The 14,335-nt window shown below is 39.1% G+C and overlaps 1 protein-coding gene across 2 annotated transcripts in view; it reads left to right on the top strand.

Annotated features, from left to right (window-relative positions):
- LOC140714715 (transmembrane channel-like protein 6) overlaps positions 1–14,335 on the top strand; it is a 98,846-nt gene that overhangs the window by 22,115 nt on the left and 62,396 nt on the right. For both annotated transcript variants that reach the window (XM_073026213.1, XM_073026212.1), the window contains exon 2: positions 2,322–2,413. The gene's annotated coding sequence lies outside the window, so the exon portion shown is untranslated. The remainder of the gene's footprint in view (positions 1–2,321; positions 2,414–14,335) is intronic.

Below are 14,335 nucleotides of genomic sequence, written 5' to 3'. Positions count from 1 at the left end.
GATAGTTCTGCACCTGGCTAACTTATTAGAGTGGCAGGGTACCAGTTAGCACAGTCGCTTCACAGTGCCAGTGATCACCGATTGGAATTCGACTTCTGCCACCGTCTGTAAAAAGTTCCTATGGTCTCCTGGTGATCCCAAAGGTTTCCTCCAGGTGTTCGGGCTTTATTCCACATTCCAAATATGTATAGTTAGGGTTAGTAAGTTGTTAACTTGCTGTGTTGGCACTGGAACCACGGCGATACTGATGGGCTGACCCCAGTGAATCCTCGCTGACTTAATTTAACACAAACAGCACACTTCACTGCACGTTTTGATGTACGTGTGACAAGTCAACCTAATCTTTACTTTTTTCATTGTATAAATCAGTGTCAGCTGGGGATGCATGCAGAGTGCGGGAGGGTAATGCAGCCAGGGCTGGGTCTGTACCACGTGTTGCCAAATCCATTGTTGTGGTGTGGAACGCGAGCAGGCATGCACTAGCGTGGGGATCTGAGGTGTTCGATTATTTCTCGTACACTTTAAACTCTCATTTATTGTGCAGCTGGATAATGTATGTTTATGGAAAAGAAATTAAAGTTTTTAGTATTGTTATGGGGAGCTCCATTGAATCTGCTGGTTTGACACCAGCAAAGTCCGGGGAGCTCTAGATTATGGGAATATTGTTGCATCTGAAAGTATTGCATGCATCCTCACCAACATCCAGGAGCTGACGAGAGCAAAAGAGGTTTAACTGGTTGATCATCACAACTACTTTGAAATTTTACACAGTTTTAGCAGCCCCACCCCAGAAATAATTAATTGGTTCCAGAGAATCATAAGCAGTTTAGCCTGAAGCCACAGCAGGCTTGCTTTGTTTACAGCCTTGATCTACATGTTAAATGCGGACTTGCCTGCTAACATTTCAGGTAATATCTGTGCCAAAGTGGGATATTTAGCAGAATACAGAAGGAAACTGCAATTTTGACTACTGTGTTCCGAAAGCATCCATACAGTACAGGTTTGCAATTTCTGCACTGTATTGCTGTGGATCCAAAACCGGAAGCAATGCTTTGACGAGGTTCCAACATTAAACTATAATGTTTAATAATATAAACTAAGATATAGGAGCAGAATTAGGCCATTTGGACCATTTGAGTCTGCTCCACCATTTCATCATGGCTGATCCATTTATCCTCTTGGCCCCAATCTGCTTTCTCCCTGTATCCATTCATGCTCGGACCAATCAAGAATCTATCAAAGTCTTCCTTTGATATTCATAAAGACTTGGCCTCCACAGCCACCTGTGGCAAATAATTCCACTGATTCACCACTCTACGCCTAAAGAAGTTCCTCCTCCTCTCCATTCTGAAAGGAAGCCCCTCTACTGTGTCCCCTAATTTTAGACTCTCCCACATCCACTCCACCGAGGCCTTTCACCATTCGGTAGATACCGTTAATTAGAAATCCCACAGAGGCTCACAGGAAACAGCTCTCACTGATGCCACTGTAGGGTTGAAGGGATTCATGAGGCAAAAGTGCAAAGTTGAGGTGTGTTTCTCTCCGCCTAACTAGTGTTACAGCTAACTTAAGGGTACAGGCTACCACTGTAGTACAGCATTTCACATAATGGAATTTTGCCCTTGTGGAATTCACAAATCACTACAAAGGGGGGGAGGGGAGGGGGAAGGGGAGGAGGGAGGGGGTAAAGGGAGAGGGAGGGGAAGGGGGCAAGGGGGTGGGAGAGGGAAGGGGGAAGGGAGATGGAAGGGGAGGGAGAGTGAAGGGGGCAAGGGGGAGGGAGAGTGAAGGGGCAAGGGGGAGGGAGAGGGAAGGGGGCAAGGGGGGAGGGAGAGAGAATTTGTCCACAGCATTTCATAAGTGCACTTTATTAGTGGTCTTGCTGAGATGGTGCCTTTCCCTTTGGTTTAGGTTGTAATCTTCTGCGCGATCTCATCTGATCTGGGATGCGGCATAAATCAGAGTCACCACTCCCTTCAGATGTGGTTAATCCTCACCTGCCTCTGACTCTTGGGTGTCAAGCCATGGGCACCTATCGACTTTTGCTTGAATAGCTTTACGTTTCACACCAGCAGTCTTTTTGGATTAATCTACCTTTGGTTCTCATTTCTGTGAGCTGGCTTTGAGGAAACAAAATATAAGTAATCTTGTAATCGTGGAAGTGACACCACCATTTGTTAACTGATTACTCAAAGGTTTTTATAAGTCACGGTCATCTATTACTTTAGAGAAGACTGTGAGGCTGGCATGTTGTAACAATATTGTGTAATAATAGATCTGTTCAGACATGAGTAACTGGCTTTTGGTTTTTTTTCCCTTAGCAGTAAGACTACCTTCACTTTTGAAAAGTGCGCCTGTGGATGAAAATTATGCTGCAAGTTCACAGAAGAATTATTCAAGTACTGTGAAGTTTGTAAGTATTTTTGACTTTGTCATTCTTGTACTTCGGTAGTTTGTTTTAAAAAGTTAGACAAACATTTTGGTAACAAGAATGTTGAGTAGAAATGTGAAGGTGAATAGAACTTTTAGAAGGCTTTTTATTCATGAAGATTATCTTTATGCCAGAAGCTCATCTATTCTAAGGCTCGAAAATATCACTTTGGAAATAAATACAGGATCGCTGAAACCAGAATCACTCAATATTGTTATGTTTTTATTAGTTTTGGCTGATCTGAAATGTGGTATTCCCCAGGTGTGCTGGGGGGGAGGTAATAATTTATTCAGCACAAGGAAAATTAAGATAATAAATTTCATTCCTCATCCCAGCTGATGGTTAACAGGAATGAATGTTTCTGCTCTCTTATCTGTGGTTTGGTCTGACACGAAGGGGTAAACTGATTTTATCAATAATGATCTCTTTTAGCAGGAATTTCATCTTAGTGTAACCTATGGTTCAAAGATCAAAGTAAATTTATCATCAAAGTACATATATGTCGCATGTACAACTCTAAGATTTGTTTTCTTGTGGGCATTCACAGTAAGTATAGGCAACACAATAGAATCAATGAAAGACCACTCTCGACAGGACAAACATCAATGTGCAAAAAAGAACAAACTAAAAATAAAAAACAAAATAATATATAAGAAAATGAGCTGTAAAGTCCTTGAAAATGAGTCTGTAGGTTGTGGGAACAGTTCATGGTGGGGTGAGTAAAGTTATCCCCTCTGGTTAAAGAGCCTGATAGTTGGGGGGTAATAATTGTTCCTGAATCTGGTGGCGGGGGTCCTGAGGCTCCCGTACCTTCTTGCTGATGGCAGCAGCGAGAACAAATTATGACCTGAAGGGTGGGGGGTCCGTGTTGATAGATGCTGCTTTTCTGCAGCAGCGCTCTGTATAGATGCACTCAGAGGTGGGGAGGGCTTTACCTGTGATAGAGTGGGCTTTATTCCACTACTTTTTGAAGGCTTTTCCATTTCTGTGGCATCAGGGTTTCCATACCAGGCGTGTGGCCTATAACATTTTCCTTTGCCTTCATTAAAGGCTTCCCCAATGAGAGACCATGCCAATTCCAAATTCCTGCTCCATTTACTTACTTTCTAATGTAACCGCCTCATCTTTAGAAAGCCCTAAAGATTGCCATTGGTTATTCTAATCACTGTTAATTCCTTTTTTGTAAAAAAAAAGTATGTTCTGGTATGCTTGATTGGTTCTGAAATCTGATACTTAATTCACTTCATGCAAATGTTAAAACATTTCCCACATCCATTTTATACCTCTTCCTCCTGCCAAGCTGCCTGCATAACAAGTTTCTTAACTCATGCATTTCAGCGTATGGAGTACATTCCCATGAACTACTCCTTTGCAACTGATGCCTTGTGCTGGGACTTCCTCAAATTATTTTCTCATGACATGGGTGGAGGCCGTGTGATTGTGTTTGCAAGTTGACGCCAAGTCAGCATCAGCTCACCGAGCATCCCTATCAGCCCCCTTCCCCCACTGATTTCCCTGCGATTTCTTCTTCCTCATGACTATACCATTGGCTTTTCCGTCATCCCGACCTTCACCAATGCCAAGGACAACTTACAGTAGTCAGTTAGTCTGTCAGTACTTCTAGGGGATGTGGGAGGTAACTCACATTAGCGGAAGCCCACGTGGTCATGTGGAGAATGTTAAAGTTCCATACAAATCACAGGAGTCCGAAACGAGTGTCGATACTAATTGTATCATTTTGCGGCTCTTTAATTAGAAATTAATTTTCTTATTTATGATTAGCTATTTACTGAACAAAAGCAAAAGGCAGGAAAATAGATTGAGTGGGAAAATAAATCATCCCTGATTGAATGGTTGTGCAGAATCCTGCTGCTATGTTTTATGGTCAAAACAATATTAGATTGGTGTAATTTATAATGTTGGCGTAATTTTTTGGCAGATCTTAATTTCAGTATTAGTAACACTATTAATTATAGGAATTTCATCTTGTCCAGATAATGGGGATTTAATCTCACTTGAGAAGCAAGTTCTTAATTTTCCATGTTCAAAAAGCCCTATCCAAAGCTGATGGTTTAAAAAAGAAATTAGAATAAATATTACTAGAAAGTAGAAAATCATTTAATTCAAAAAATCTACGAAACTGAAACCAAATTTTTAAAGTATGTTTAACAATAGGGTTGAGAGCTTGTCTACTACCTATTCTGGAGAGCGAAAACAGAAGAGGAGCTCCTAATAAAGAAGCTAACGAAAACCCCATTACTAAATTTTCCTCCAACTGTAACCATGAAGGGCGATCTTGGTCATCTATATCATAAGTCCAAAAAGTAATATAACAAATATTAGTTGCCCAATAATAAAATCTAAAGTTTGGTAAGGCCAGTCCTCCATCTTCTTTCGGTTTTTGCAATAAAAGTTTATTCACTCTAGAGCTTTTGTTATTCCAAACATAAGACAAAATCAGAGAATCTATTTTATCAAAAAATGTTTTTGGAACAAAAGAGGGAACTGCTTGAAACATATATATAAATAAATTTCGGTAGTATAACCATTTTTATAGCATTTATTCAACCTATCAATGACATCGACATAGGTGACCATTTAGAAAGCGCCTGTTGAGTATATTCAACTAAAGGGGAGAAATTATACCTATGTAGGTCTTAAAATTTTTAGTGATTTTGATACCAAGGTAAGTGAAATGGCTTTTGGCAATGTTAAAAGGTATTTGATCATAATAAGCAGAATAATTATTAATAGGAAATAATTCACTTTTATGTAAATTAAGTTTATATCCAGAAAAACTACCAAATTCCATAAATATAGATAACATAAAAGGAATAGATTTCCTAGGATTTGAAATGTAAACTAATAAATCATCCGCGTATAACGAAACCTTATGTAATTTATCCCCTCTCTTAATACCCTGCACAGAATTAGAATCCCTAAGAGCAATAGCAAGTGGTTCTAAAGCCAAATTAAATAATAAAGGACTAAGAGGACAGCCCTGTTGGGTACTTCTATATAATCTAAAATAAGGAGACTTTTGATTATTAGTTATAACCGCAGCTACCGGGGCATGATAAATCCATTTAATCCAGGAAATAAATCCTGGACCAAAATTAAACCTCTTCAAAACCTGAAATAGATAAGGCCACTCCACCCTATCAAAGGCTTTCTCTGCATCCAAAGATACATACATTCAGATTCTTTGCCTGAGGGGGAATAAATGATATTTAACAATCTTTAAATATTAAAATGTGAGTACCTATTTTTTATAAATCCTGTTTGATCATTTGAGATAACAATAGGCAAGGTATCCTCAAGACTATTTGCTAGAATCTTAGGATTTTAAAATCTACATTCAATAAAGAAATAGGTCTATAGGATACACATTCCAGTGGGTCCTTTCCTTTTTTTGGAATCTTTTTTAGATTTTTTTTAGATTTGTTTTTACAGGACTGTTTAATGTCCTTTTCACAGTTAATGGATAAATGTGATATCTCTAATACACATTTTTTCAGATATTTACAGGTTAGGAATTTTTTACGTGATTTTTTTACCGAATTACCCCTTGGCCTGCTCTTTAAATTTGGCTTATGCTATTTTTCAGCTTAAACCTTTCCAAAAATGATTAATAGCTATCATTTATAAACAGTTAATGAATGCTCGCATGTCGCCTAATGATAGGGTTCAACGCATCTGGGAAGTAGAACTTCAACACTCACTTTCAGACAATCAATGGAGTAAAATTTATTATCTAGTCAATAATACATCTATCTGCGCATGCCATATCTTAATTCAGTTCAAGATAGTACATAGGGCTTATATGTCCAAAGATAAATTGGCGCATATTTTTCCTAATATAAGCCCTATTTGTGACAGATGTAACGCAGAAGTGGCTACTCTAACTCATATGTTTTGGTCATGTGTAAGCTTAAACAATTTTTGGAGAGATGTGTTTGGAATATTATCTAAAGTTATAGATGTGAATGTTCAACCTAATTCACTTACAGCAATTTTTGGGATTATTCCAGAGGAAGCAAGCAAAGTGTATGCTTCTGCTCAACGTATGATAGCCTTTTCAACTTTACTGGCTAGGAGAGCTATTTTGCTACACTGGAAAGAATCTAACCCACCTACTGTTTTTTATTGGCTCTCCTCCATTGTGTCCTGTCTAAGCTTGGAGAAAATTAGAAGCCAGACATTTGATACATCCTTTAATTTTGAACAAGTCTGGCGACCCTTTATTCAATATTTTTCACATGATTTAATTTATTTTTTATTTATTTATTTTTCTTTACTCTTTTTCGGAAAATCCTTATCCGTGAAGGTTCGGAGATGACTGGAAGGATTTTTTTTTCCTCTCTCTCTTTTTTGAATTTTATCCTCAATTGGACTGCCCAATCTTTCTTTTTCTTTCTTTTTTCTTTCTCTTTTCTTTCGTCTTAGTTAGTTAGTGGGTTTTTTTCCTTTATCAAATAAAATTTCCAATTTTTTTTATGATTGCTATGAGGAGTCGTAGTTTTTTTTGACCATTGTATATATAACAGCGTAATATTTTACCTATCTGATTTCGACTATATATTTTCTGGTTTTTTTATTGCTGTTTATATGTCTTTTATATCATCAGTTTGCTAAACTCCTCCTCTGATTTGTATATTCTTCATTTGAAAATCAATAAAAAGATTGAAAAATGAAATGAGAAGCAAGTTCTGGAGTTTGAATTTGTTTGCCTGCTGTGCAGTTTGAGTTGAAGCATGCTTCATGGATCGTTGGTCTCTTAACTTGATGTCCCAGAGTTCCTTACACCAACTTGTTATTCCTCTGTATTAGTGAAGAGAGAAATGTGATTGTGCTTGCAAGTTGAATGTGGAATTGAATATTTACAGAGTCATTCTTGAAATGTGAATTACAGTAATCATAACAAAAACTCTGATCACTTGTTTGCTGTTTTGGAAATTAGAAGTGTTCCTGAGGCACAATGTTGAGAGATTGTTGAAGATGTATTCTGTTGGCTCTGCTTCCCCACCACTCTGCTTAGAACACTGCGGCTCAGAAACAGGCCCTTCAGTCCATCTGGTCCTTTCTGAACTATTACTCTGCCTCGGCCCAATGAACTTCACCTGGACTATAGCCCTATATACCCCTCCCATCTACGTACCTATCCAAATTTCTCTTTAGTGTTGAAATTGAACCTTCATCCGCCACTTGTACTGACAGCCTGTTCCACACTCTCACCAGTCTCTGAGCGAAGAAGTTGCCCCTCATCTTACCCCTAAACAATTCACCTTTCACCCTAAACCCATGACCTCTAGTTGTCGTCTCAGGAAACCTCAGTGGGGGGAAAATTCGTATCAATCATCAGTTAATATTGTGTTCATATTTTTTAAATAGTCAAAGAAAATTTATTATCAAATAACATACATGTCACCATATACTACTTTGAATTTTTTCTTTGCAGGCACTTAGAGGAAAAATAAAGAAATACAAGGGATTCTGGTTAATTGGGACAGATTGGAACTTGTACGTTTTGGCCCAATTAAGCAGCTGTCCCAATTAACTGTAGTTTCATGAAAATATTCTAAAATGGGTAACAACTTATGTACTTAAGATGAAATTAGAACACAATTAAAACGACTACAGTACTATAAAAGTGTGCATTAGTTCCTAATAGTTATCAACAGAGGAATCCATCAGTGTACACTGGCACATTCTTTTGATTAACTGTAAATGAACAAAATCAGCACAGACCTCAGTGAAGATAATTGACTACTTTCGTACAATGCAACCATCATTCAGATCTTCATTTTCATTGTATAATTTAACATTATTGTCAACACCTTCAAATTGTTTGTAATTCCAAGCTTGAATTAGTGGTCGTTCTCACTCCCAGCTGTCTCTGGCATCTCCAGGCCTGAATGCCTGAAACTGCAGGAAGCTAAAAGAGTTCTGAATTGCCTTACTGCTTGTTTCTTGCCAACTATCAGTGACAAAAGTCACTGCTTTTTGAACACGAGCACAGACAACTGACTTTACTTAAAAACTGTTCGCTATAAGTCTAACGGCCACACAAGTGCACGTGCCTGAGGCTATTTAGAAACTGTTTGCAGCAGTCTCCCATCCCAGTTAAGTGGCATAGTGTCCCAAATAAACAAAGGGAACTCTGTCTATTTTCTTAATTAGTTTTTGTTCTTAAAGTGTTGTCCCAATTAAGCAGCTGCTCCAATTAACCGTTGGCCCAGTTAACCAAAGTCCACCGTACAACAGAATTTGAAAAAAAAATGTAAAAAAAAAGATTGATATGCAAAAATGAGCGTTATTATATAGTTGGTGTTTCAATTTTGTAGATCCTCAAGATTGTTATTGTTGTACGTTAAGACCTGCCTTCACTTAAAAATGGCCTTTATGTATTAAATGATGCAGAACAGAGTACAGAGAAGAATTACAAGGATCTTGCCAGATCTGGAGGACCTCAGTTATAAAGAAAGATTGAATAGGTTAGGACTTTATTCCCTGGAACGTAGGAGATTTGATAGAGTATACAAAATTATGAGGGGTATAAATAGGGTAAATTCAAGCAGCCTTTTTCTACTGAGGGTGGGCAGGACTATTACCAGAGGTCATGGGTTGAGGGTGAAAGGTGAAAATTTTAAGGGGAACATGAGGGGAAACTTCTTCACTCTGAGGGTTGTGAGAGTGGTGAATGAGCTGCCAGCAGAAGTGGTGCATGCAAGCTTGATTTCAATACTTAAGAGAAATTTGGATGGGTACATTGGTGGTAGGGGTATGGAGGGTTTTGGTCCCAATGCAGATCAATGGGAGTAAGCAGTTTAAATGGTTTGGTATGGACTAGATGGGCTGAAGGGCCTGTTTCTTTGCTGCATCTTTTTTTATAAGTCCATGACTAACAAAATATTTCTTGCTCCAAAAGATTCACCGTACTTAGTTTTGTTTTCTGTTTTCTTGTGTTTTGTCTCAAGATGATTGTCAGGCAATAACATAAATCATGCTCTTCTCATTACATGAAGTTATTGAACACTCGACTGTAATGACAATGTCCCTTTAAGACAAGCTTGAATTTGCCCAAGCCGGAAACTTGATGCCTTGCTAAAATCAGCAAGACCTCTAAGTAGGAAACAATATTTTCTGAGCTTTCTACTGAGTGTATTTTCCAGCATTGGCTCAGTTCATGAAGAGGAATCCAAGCACTTTGAAGCATTTTTAATTTCACAAGACTTTTTCCAGTAAGAGCTGACACCCCACTAAGTGTACAACCAACAGATGGTATGGATACAGTTTCTTCTTTCATTTATCAGATATGGTTTTTAACTCAGAAGAAAGAGGAAGATGATAATATCTTTGGTAAAGCTCATTTGTTTCCACCTGTGAGATTCTGATCCATTGTTGATCCACCTATAATCTGTCCTTTATAAACAAAGCTCGTGCAAGGTTTAGGATCACCTACTCACCGAGAGTTACTGGAAGGTTCTGACACAAGCTTTCCTCCTTATGCAAGTGTTGCAATTCCACAAATTTGCAAGTTATGTGAGAGGCATCTGTTATTATTACCACTGGCCCTCTTTGAACATTCTTAGACATTGAAATTACCACTGACAAGTCATCTGCTGCGGAGAGCTGCCTGCTCAGGTTGGGCTGCATCATGCATTTCCTTTCGATTCATAACAGCTTGTTTATACGTCACTCCGCTTTCAGAGCCATTTGCAAGTTCATGTTTGCTTTGAATATTTTTGCAAATATATTAATTACTGCTTTTTTAAAAACTCACTTTATAGTTTGTAGTTACTTATGTAGTGATACAGTGCAGAGTGAGCCTGTACAGCTCTTTGAGCCCTACCGCCCCAGCGATCCCCAACAAAGCCAATTAACCCCTTACCTAATCACCGGACAATTTACAATGACCAATCAACCGCCCCAGTACGTCTTTGGGCTCTGGGAGGAAGCCGAAGGACTGGAAGGAAACCCACGCATTTCATAAGGAAGATTTCAGATAGGACCGCATATTACCCGTAAGATTTTAAGAAATTGTACTTAAGTTGCCAATGGGGAAAAAAATAGTCTTAATATCAGATAATTTGAAGTGGTTGTTGCTCAGAAGATATAATACTGGTGTTGCTGCAGCACACGTCAATATTCACATCCTGAGCATAAAGGATGTCAGCCTGAAACGTCAACTGTTTATTTTAACCATAGATGTTACCTGACCTGCTGAGTTCCTCTGGCATTTTGTGTGTGGTGCATCTGCAGAATCTTTTGTATTTATATTCACATCCTGATTTGTCTTAAAAATTAATAATTTTGTAGCTATTGCAAACTTAAAGAGCATAAACCTTTAAATAATAGGCTATTAATTAAGCCCTCTGGTTTAATTAATTGGTACGTTATTCTTAAATCATTAGCTATTCAACAATTAGATTATTTTTATTGAGACCTCCCTGAATCTGTCATTGTTTTTTAACTTAGTAAACCAAGTTCATAATACTTTTTTTTTAAAAATGCAAAAGAAAACTTCTAAAGTGGGTATTCTACCAAGGCATCCACTTGTAGATGGTTTACTAATCATGGTAAAATGGTTTACATTTTGCAGCATTTTTATGTGACGATGGAAACGAAACGGTGCTAGAGTGGCATTTTTTTTAATGTTGTATTGAATTCTTTCAGATTCTGCTGCTTGTACATGTGCCATTGCTTCAAAAGATGTTTTGGGTCACCTCATCAGAATCTGGAATGTGTTGTAAGGCATTATGCTTCCTTATCCTGATTAATATAAGTTTTATTTTATTTAACAGTACAACAGGGAGTAGGCTCTTTTGGCCCTCCCGGTCACACCACCCCAGCAGCCCCCAACAAATCCGATTTACCCTAACTTAATCATACTGTGTATAGTCTGATGTTGCAGTGTTTGCTGGGCCTTGCAGACATTTCTTCGCCGGTCAAGGTGACATCCTCACTGCGCAGTTGTTGGTGATTCTCTCTGGGAGTGCTCGTGTTTGTATTGGCCCCGTTTGCTTGTCTCAATCCTGATTGGCTACCCTTTCAGTTGACCTTTGAATACTTGGCTCCCGTATCTTTGGCTCTTAGGGCTACAATGTTTCAATGTGTGTGCTTGTGTGTATTGCTTTGGTCATCACACTATAGAAAGGATGTGGCGAAGCTAGAAATAGTAGACAAGAGATTCAACAGGAAGTTACCTGGAACAATCAGATAGACTGTGGTTATTCCTAGAGGAGCGCAGGAGGCTGAATCGTGACCATATAAAATTATGAGGGATAAAGATAGGGTTAGTCAAGGCTACTTGCAACGGTAGGGGTGTGTAAAAGAGAAACAATTTTTTTTACTGAGAGGTTGATGGGTAAATTTGAACAAGCCATCCGAGGAGATGGTAGAGGTGGGTACAGTTATAGCATTTAGACTGCTCCAGAAATAGCACAGATGTCGAGGGAGCCGGCCCAAATGCATCTCGGTCACCGTGAATTTGTCAGGCCAAAGGGCTTGTTTTTCAATCCGTATGACTCCATAACTCGAAGTAAATCCTGCTTTCTGAGTAAACCAACTGGGCGATTGCATTATATAGACTATGCCTCTCTGCCCCACGGCCAACTCTTTGGCTGCTGTGGTATGGTCAGTAACTTTTCTGATAAATATAGGCAAGCGATGAATTTTTAAAACCATTATTATATTCTGTGTTAAGGATTTAGGTCTGGGTGTGGTCGTTGCCTGGGTCAGCTCAGTGAGCTACTTTGGCATTAGCATGTGACATTGAAATTAATATGTTTAGCTATTGAATGAATCAAATAACTACCAGTTCCCAATTCATCAAGTTTTAATACAATCTAAAGTCGTGGACCAACTTGTTGTCCAAACATTTGAATGTGATTCAAACATTTACTCAATATTAGATAGGTACTTTATTGATGCCAAAGGAAATTACAGTGTCACAGTAATTAACAAATGCACAAATATTCAAATATGCAAATATTAGAAGAGAAATAAGAAAGAATAAAAAGTAAATTACCTCAATCACTCTGACAGGAGAGGATCACCACTTCCCTGGCTATAGGTTGACTCATTGTAGAGCCTAATGGCCGAGGGTATGAATGACCTCATATAGCACTCTATTAGCAAAAGTGCTCCTCTGTTCAGCCAAGGTTGCAGGCACAGCGTGAGAAACATTGTCCAGAATCGCTAGGATTTTCTGAAAAGTCCTTTGTTCCGCCTCAGCCTCCAGTGTGTCCAGTTTGACTCCTATAACAGGGCCACCCGTGTTGAAGTCATTACCCCAGCACACCACGCCGCCCAGCAATCCCCCGATTTAACCCTAGCCTAATCATGGGACAATTTACAGTGACCTAATTACCGTCTTTAGACTGTGGGAGAAAACCAAAGCACCCAGAGGAAGCCCACGCGGTCACAGGGAGAACGTACAAACTCCTTACAGGCAGCGGCGGGATAATGAGTTGTGCAGTACAACTGAACTCCACGTATAAACATTTATCTAATGTTTATTTTTGACTGTATGTATGTGCCTATGTGTAAACACTTTCCTCATCTAAGATTGACAGAAGATTGTACTGGTGACAACAGACTGGTAGACCACGTGAAAGAGAGGCCTACATGCTTCAAAGGACCTCAGTCTCCTCAGGAAGTAGGGGCGACTCTGCCCCTTTTTGTACCTCTGTGTTGGTCCTCCACTCAAGTCTGTCACCCCCAGGTACTTGTAGGTCCTCACCACATCCACGACCTCACCATCAATAGTAACAGGGAGCAGTGCAGGCTCAGTCTTCCTAAAGTCCATCACCATCTCCTTTGTCTTACTGATGTTGAGTTGCAGATGATTCAGCTTGCACCATTTGACAAAGTCCTCCCTGTATTCATCCTCCTGTCAGCCCTTCCTACACCCAACTATTGCTGAGTCATCAGAGAATTTCTGTAAATGACATGACTCAGTGTTGTATCTAAAGTCTGAGGTGTACAGGGTAAACAGGAAGGGAGCCAATACAGTCCTCCATAGGGCCCCAGGGCTGCTTCTAGCCATGTCTGACTATTAGTGGATAAAATCCAAGCCATCTTGCAATTTGAATAGTGAGCCATAATTGAGCTTGGGCAAAATGATGTATTTTTGGAAAACACCATTAATGAACACTTAATTGTTAATTACAATTTTAGACCGCATCAGTTATTGCCACATTGAGTGAGGTTAATTTAAAGCCAATCTCAATTAAACAAGTCCCATTGCCAAGCCAATCTCTGAGTGTATTTGGCAGTGTTTGCACAATTAGAAGTGTGCCTGAGTTAATCTTCCTAGGGACAATGGGATTAGTTTCTTGAGTGCTGAGTTTATGTTGCACTGTTGTTCTTCCCTAATTATCAGTATTGTGTTTCCTGTTTTTGATTTCTCACATTCACTTGGACATTTATGTCCTCTGCCATATTTAGTACTTTATTTATTGAGATGCGGCGCAGAAAAGGCCGCATCTCAAGCGACGCCATCCAGCTTTCCACCAATTTAACCCTAGCCTAATCATGGGACAATTTACAGTGATCAGTTATCCTACCAACTGGTACGTCTTTGGAACGTGGGAGGAAAGCAGAGCACCCAGAGGAAGCCTACGCGGTCACAGGGAGAACATACAAACCCCTTACGGGCAGCAGCGCAATAAGGAGTTGGGCATTTATCTAATGTTTATCCATTTATCTAATGTTATACACTCAATAGGCGTGTAAACACTTTCCTCATCCAAGGTAAAAGCTTTACACCAAATAGCGATGCACATTTCCATATCTATCATAACTTTCATATATAATAACTTTTGAGGTATTGTAGCCTATTTATCTGAAGGTTTAAATTTATATAATTTCCAGCCATTTCCCTGCACTTGATTCAGTTCC

The sequence above is a fragment of the Hemitrygon akajei genome, chromosome 22 (genome assembly GCF_048418815.1).
Source record: "Hemitrygon akajei chromosome 22, sHemAka1.3, whole genome shotgun sequence".
Lineage (NCBI taxonomy): Eukaryota > Metazoa > Chordata > Chondrichthyes > Myliobatiformes > Dasyatidae > Hemitrygon > Hemitrygon akajei.
Note: the sequence above shows the minus strand (reverse complement) of the source record. Positions and strands in the feature narration are given on the sequence as shown.